The sequence below is a fragment of the Emys orbicularis genome, chromosome 4 (assembly GCF_028017835.1).
Source record: "Emys orbicularis isolate rEmyOrb1 chromosome 4, rEmyOrb1.hap1, whole genome shotgun sequence".
In the NCBI taxonomy this organism is placed as follows: domain Eukaryota; kingdom Metazoa; phylum Chordata; order Testudines; family Emydidae; genus Emys; species Emys orbicularis.
In genome coordinates this window covers 106,075,167-106,082,097 of record NC_088686.1, presented here as the reverse complement: position 1 = coordinate 106,082,097, position 6,931 = coordinate 106,075,167, and the positions used below count along the sequence as shown (strand labels likewise).

General features: G+C 41.8%; 1 protein-coding gene across 6 annotated transcripts in view; it reads left to right on the top strand.

Annotated features, from left to right (window-relative positions):
• The first annotated feature begins 2,562 nt into the window (after positions 1-2,562).
• The window catches only part of SOX6 (SRY-box transcription factor 6), a 459,030-nt gene continuing 454,661 nt past the window's right edge, over positions 2,563-6,931 (top strand). For 5 of the 6 annotated variants that reach the window (XM_065404489.1, XM_065404492.1, XM_065404486.1 and 2 more), the window contains exon 1: positions 3,860-4,162. The gene's annotated coding sequence lies outside the window, so the exon portion shown is untranslated. Of the gene's footprint in view, positions 2,973-3,859; positions 4,163-6,931 lie in introns of those variants that run through there. The other variant, XM_065404484.1, reaches the window with a different exon arrangement.

Here is a 6,931-nt window from a genome sequence, read left to right as displayed (position 1 = left end):
ATGCGGTCCATCTTTTACCTCTGTGTATATTTACACCTGTAGCTTAATTTAAAGGAAGCAACAAGGTTTATTGCCCAAGTTATTTATTTGAACGCAACCCATCTGTGCCGTGCATTTCTGTCCCGACTTCATTACATTCTTTGCACGATAGTTTCGGTGGTGAAGAGATGCTCTTCAGATTAAGGGCTAGTTGGGCTTTGAAACTTCCTAAATTCTTCTGGCTTTTTAATTGTTTGATGTTCATTAGCACCTAACACTTGATAGTTTCAGTTGTTCGAAAGAGATGATATAACTGCCAATGTTTAAAAAAGAGGAAAAACTTTCAGCAGCAAATTGATGGGACAGTAGATACGCATCAGAATCTTTTCTTTGTACATTGACTAGATCTTTTTTCTTACAAATCTCAATTTCTTGTGCCAATAGGTTACAAATTATGCAAAAAGTCAAGGTGTCTTCATTTGTGAAATATTTGAATGTATCACTATAAAGTCATTACTGTCAAATCCCGGGCATTATAATTAGTTTAAAAAAAATCTCTATAGTACCTAGAAAGGAGAGTTATTTCCTGTTTCTAAATCTGTGCACAAGGCAGTAAAGGCAGGTGAATGGTTTGAAGTTGCTGAAACCAGGTGAATGTACAGTCACTTAAATACCTTATAAACTACAGTCCCTCTGCCTGACTGTAGATTTTAGCACTTTTATTTAAATGAAAAGAATACATGAGAATGAGACTTAATGTAGCCAGTCAGCTAATTTGAGGATAAAGTATTATGAGAGTCTCTGGATAAATTAAAAGTTCTGTTTGGAGGTGATCTGCTTACAAAATGATATGTTGATTCCCTTTATTTTGTGGAATTGCCCCAAATATTTTTAAAATGCTTGTTATTCCTACGGGTTCTTACTTTAAACTAATTTCTCCAGGACTTGACTAGAAGGGCAATAGCATAAAACACTTTGAATAGCAAGGAAGATGATGCAACATTTATATCTCTTAATAGAGTTTTAAGTTGTAAAACTTGTAAAGAAAAGAAAATAGAACCAGGTCTAATCAATCCTATGTCATCACGCTAATGCTGATTTTCAGCATGTTCCTGGAGAGCAAGGTTTATTTGCAGTAGATGATTGTACTTCTGTTTCTAACCGACTCCGCAAATTTGGGTTTGGGTGTGAGAGAGAGCATGGAAATTCAGCCTTTCTGCTCGTCTTTCTGGCCTCTAGAACCTATGAAGCCATTTAAAATTAAAAAGTTTCTCTGTTACTAACAGTTCCAGGCGCCTTCTGGAAAATGGGGAAAGGGTTGCCAAAAATATAAAGAAGGATCAACAACTTTTCCCCCTCTCTCTCCCTCTTTCCAGGAGGCTGTTTTCCGCACTCCCAGACTTACAATAGTTTAGCTAAGGTGTGGATCATATCAACAGGGAGAGACGCTAGTTTTACAATTTGGTTTGCCCACCTGATCCTCGGGCCCCCGACAGTTTGTAAAGCCTCTTTCACGTTTGCCTTTTGGAATTTAAAAGTAAACCATTTAGACCTTCTTTCTGATTGTTGCAACACTCCAAGCCGCTGGTTGATTTACTCCTGGTCCACTTACAGTTGTATCTTCATCCCCCCAGATTTGCTTTTTCATTAACACTTATGAGGAAGCGCTAGTTCCTAAATCACTGTTCACTTCCTGTCTGTCGCCTTTTTGTAGCTGTACATTTTTTGCCGCAGATAAAGCTCTCGTCATCACAAGCAGAACCAGAACTTCAACCTGAATCTGTTGTTCTGTATCAGATATTTCCTCCCAGATCGTGCCTCTCCTTTTGTTTTAATTATGTGCATCTTCTTTATCTTTCAGTTGAATGCATCACTCTATACTTTGCACTCCCCCTTTTTCCTTCTCTCTCTTCCCTTCCCTCCCCCAGCCGTGGGTTTGTCTAGCCTGTATCTGGATTCCCATCTCTAGTGTAATTTATACATTTCACCTGGATTTACCCAGATTTAGCTTTGGGAGAGGGCTCCTACCCACTTGCCAACTGGCAATAAGCGTTTTTGTTTTTTGCTGCTTTTACTTGTATTTGATGTCCCTTACTCTTGACCAGTCCATCCCTTGCCCTCCAGATTTTTCTCCTTGTCTTCTTGAACACGGGTCCTTTCTGACTTTTGTGTGCGCCCTCCTAAACACATCCTTTAAAGTACTTGGGGGAGAGGGTGTCAGTGTGTAACACGATTCTTTTCTCCTTTAGTTTATTCTCTTCTTACTCAATTCTCCCAGGACTCTCCACATCCCCCTCCTGCTTTTCCGGCCCCCCCTCCCCGTAACTTTGTTACCTTTCCTCACCACTCAGAGCAATCAGTGGTCATTAGGCGAGAGAGGTTTAAGGTTTCATTTGTCTAATAGCAATGTGAGTGGTGATAGCTTCTCGGGGATGCGGCTGGCAGCCTGGGGTGATTTCACTTTCTGTTTTGCGCTCACTTTCTCTTCGGTTGTTGCGTTTCGCTCGCTCGCTCGTTCGCTCTCACTGTGTTGTCTCATCTTGCCTCTGCTGTCTGGGAGGGGGAGCCCTGCCTCCTCTTGCCTTCCTCAGATCAATGCCCTGGCCACTCACTTTCTGATGTTGCACGACGGGAAATGCTTTGAATACTTACGACATGGCCGCTCACATTGATTGCCAAGATTGACAGCAGTAACCATCGCCTTCACTTGTTTCAGGAGGAAAAAAATTAATAATAATGAACCTGATTGTAACCAAATCTCCAGGCAACCCATCAGCAAACTTCTAACGATCCGGACCCTGCACAGCCATGGCCCGGAGAAACACCAGCAGACTTTAGTGCATTTATTTTTATTTTATTTGCTGAATTACTCCCCGTTTATTTCTTTCCTTCCTACACCCCCTTGCCCCTTTTTTAATGAAAATTACTGAAGCGCGTAAAAAAAAAGGGGGGCGACTCTCCCAATGCTTTGTGCCACACCGGATTCCGAGGAGGTAACCAGGGGGAAAAAAGCCCTATTGTGTTGTATACCTGTTGTTTACTATGGTGTGTAGTGCAGCCTTGCTTGGTGGTGGTGGTGGTGTTTTAATGGGGTTTCGCTGGATTTATGTCGCTTTGCAGGAGAGAATCAGGGTTCCCTTGCGCTGTCTTTAATGGGTTGTTAGTTGCAATTGTCTAAAGCAGCAGCGTCCGGAGGTAGATGTGTTGGTTAGCTTTTAACATTCTGAATTAATCCCCTCCCCCTGCGCGATTATTTACTTTTATACCACGAGGGTTTTATTTTATTTTAGGAAAAGTACTTACAGTCTCCTCCGTGTGTGAGGTTTCCAAGGCTGTGAAATCTTTCAGGGACCTTAAGGACTCCACTTCCTTGAAATCACAACACTTTCTCATCCTCCCCGAGAGTTGAATCTATTTTAAAATGTAGTGACAGATCAGCGTTGTATTTTAAGATCACCCACGGCAGAGAACACATGGTGCTAGGGAGATAGTTTCTTACGTACAGTAACACAAGAGAGAGAAAGAAATCCTAAATAAATCTTTCAGAGCAGAAAGCTGCTGTCATTACTCCGTAGTGGTCGCGTGGGTTTGTCCTCCGTGGATAGACCCAAAGAAACAGAATGGAAGAGGATGCAAGGACTTTTTATAGCGATTTTAAATTCTCCGTTAAGTTTGAGGTGGGTAATTGTATTGAAGTTTGCCACAAATGTGTTATTGGTGGAGCATATTATACAAAGATATTGGACCAGTGTGGGTGGTAATATTGCGTTTGGCCACAGAGGGGCACTATCCCGAGGATTTGCAGTTCCTGTGGTGGCGTCTTATCTCTCCAGGCAGAAGGCTTGGATAAAGTTATACTGAAAACTTTAAAATTGATATCACACCCTAATTTGTGATACACAAGGAGGGGGGGAAAAGACCATCATCAGAGAGCTCTGTTTACACCATGAGAAAGGGAGAGCTGTGCTGCATTGTGGGCTTGCCCACAACATTCAATTTGGGATTTCTTGCTGCCTTAGCTCTCGCCGGAGGTCATGCAAATCGACCTTAAAAGAATGCATAAGCCATAAATTAAAATAAACCCTTAGCCAGGGGCTGATCCATAAGTAGACAATACCTAACCTGGACAAAACGGCTTCCTTTGCGAGCTGAAAAAAAGAATAGCGCCTAAGCTAAATGCAACGTAAGTTTTCAGGAAGTATTTCCCTTATTTTTGTTTTTAATTAATCGCAATGCAACTACATATAGTAGCAGTTTATAGACAATGCTGTAAGAATCCGAGTGAGAGGCACGGTATGTTTGTGGAGAGCTTGTGCTTTCTCGAGTTTTCACTCTTTCGGAGCTGTTGGTGTGTTTGATTATGAAGAAGAAGCCTCTTTATGTAATCAGGTTTGATGTTTTATCTTAAATAATGATTTTAGGTTTATGAAAACTCTGAGTTGGCTACAAATGTATGTAATAGGCACACACACTGTATCTGTGTATAATCATCTCGTGAGTGTGGTTTTTTTCTTGCGTTTTTGGCAATTGTTCCATTCATGATTCTGAAAAGAATGATCAGTAAGAACTAATAATTCTTCTACTTCTTGAGTTCTAGTCTTTAAAGTAGGAGGTACTGGGCATGCTGGTGGTTATTCTTATGCATATGCCTGTATGTGTGCATCCGTGTGTGACACTGTCTGTGTTTGTGTGTGATCACACACGTTATATGATCAGATACATACACATGTACATTAATAATTTAGCTGTCAGTGAATTACTCTTCCGACGAGATCTTGCCAGCTCCGTTTCCTACTTCTGTTTAACAGCATTGAACAGTTAACCCGCTAGGGCTGCGTGCTTTTAGGAGAGCAGGGCCTTGAGGTGAATCAGAGACACTGATCATATCGATTTGATTGCTGCCTTTGCTTTGGACAGGACCGTTTCACAGGGTTTTGTTTAAGGACGGGAAAGAGTGAAAGTGGCAACGTGAAAAGACAATTAGTGTTGTGTCTGAGTGTGTCAGGGGTATTTTACAAGAGAAAGTCAGCGTGTTGGGAGCCTGGGGAGGAGAGATTAGCTCTGTCCTAGGGGTGTTTCCCAAAAACACAGACAGTGAAACTTTCAGAGATAAAGAAGCATGTTTTTCGCCTGTTGTATGCAGATAAGGTATATGTCTGGGTTCATTTAAATAGCTCTCCGCACATGGTCGGCAACTTTTAAAATAATTTTTATTTTACATTTATTTTGACATTTTTAATATTTCCATCTTTAAAACTGATCCAAAGGATGCGCAGCCCTCAACGCAGGGTTTCAACAGAAAATAAACGAATTTCCCCTTTTTCATATTCGTGTAAGGGGGTAATTCTGAAGCCTGCTTTGAGACTTTAACTTGACTTGACTTGTTTTATTGACGTGCTTGTGCCCAACTCACTTAATTAAGCCATTATGCCATAAAGTAAATAATGAAATGGATGAGATGTATGACTATAGGCTGCCATTATATACAAATACTGAATAGAAAAGACGCCCGCCTTTTTTACTTTTCCACAAACCCACTGCATATCACGAGCTATTTTCCACGACTTTATTGCAGGTTCCTCCCGGCATGAGATTTCTTGTGTTCAGTATTCACAATGTTATATACACACCGTATGCACATTATAAATAGTGACCATACCTAGCATTTCATTCTAGTAAAATAAAAATAATCTATTTATAGTGAGTACATTGAAAAGAAAATAATTAGGTCACTTGGATTATGCAGCAGTTTGAAGTAGCACAACACCTGGCAGGAACTACTTAGCATTTTCTTTAAACTCTGTACTATCCATAACTTTGTTTCTTATAATACATTCTTGTGTTAAGTGAGAAAGGCTGTTTGTAAAACAATCCCCTGGCTAGTCCCACTGTTGGGTGAAGTTGATCCTGTAATGGCATTTTGTTTTGAACAGTTGCTGTAGTTGAAGTTCCCTCATAAGGTAAGGTGGCACTGGGTCTGAAAGGAGGTCCAAATGCCACATTTATAATTAGACTGCCAATTCAGCACATTGTATCCATTGCTATACAGGGATATACTGCTGTGTCTGGTCTCTCAATAGCCTGTATTCAGAATTAGCCAATTCAACTGCTTAAACTTCGGAGTCAAATTTAGAATAGGCAATGAGAGAAGGAAAGAAAGAAAACAATAATGCTTTCTCTCTTTCTCAGCTAGCTATTAAAAGCCAAAGAATGTACGGAAACCAAACCATGCACTGTACTTGGAATCAATACATCAAACGTAGTTTGGCCAGAGTCTGCACGGTTTTTTTTTAAAAGTGCACTTGAGGGAGGCGGAGGGGGGTAGGTGACACAAACTACCCCCCCCCCCCTTGCAAATCACTCAGAATGGGATGTTAATCCAGTCAGTGCAGTTTAGAAGGTAATTTCCCTAGCAATTGGTTGATTTTTTTGCAGAGGGAGAATGCGTATTAAACTAAGGAGCTGTCAGTGCAGCTTGCCCTGGTTTCAGAGAGCGAGAGAAGTATTGTTGATTTCAGGTCTGACCAGAGATGCTTGGACAAACCTTGGCAGGTACTTTACCAAATGTTAAGGTCCTTACATGCAGAAGAAGTAACTTTCCTTGTCATTGTGAGGCAGTTGCCTGCCTTAACTCCATTGCCCGCATCCCTCCTGGCAGGGTATGTATAGAGGCCACAAAGATGCTGGGAGGGAGGATGCATCTTTCTGCTCTGTAGGGCTGAGGTTGGCACTCTTAGACGCAGGGAGGGTTGGCAATGTGCATCCCCCGGACCTTACACAAGCAGTGACCTGCTAATTGCTGGGCCACCCACTGGAGCTGCAGACAGAGACTCCCCGGCCAGCTGAGGCCAGCAGGTTCTGCAGGAGGCAAGACGCTGGTTGGTTTGGAGAAATTCATCCCCCCTCCCCCCGCTCTCCATGTCCCGGCAATCACGTTGGGGAGCCACCCAGG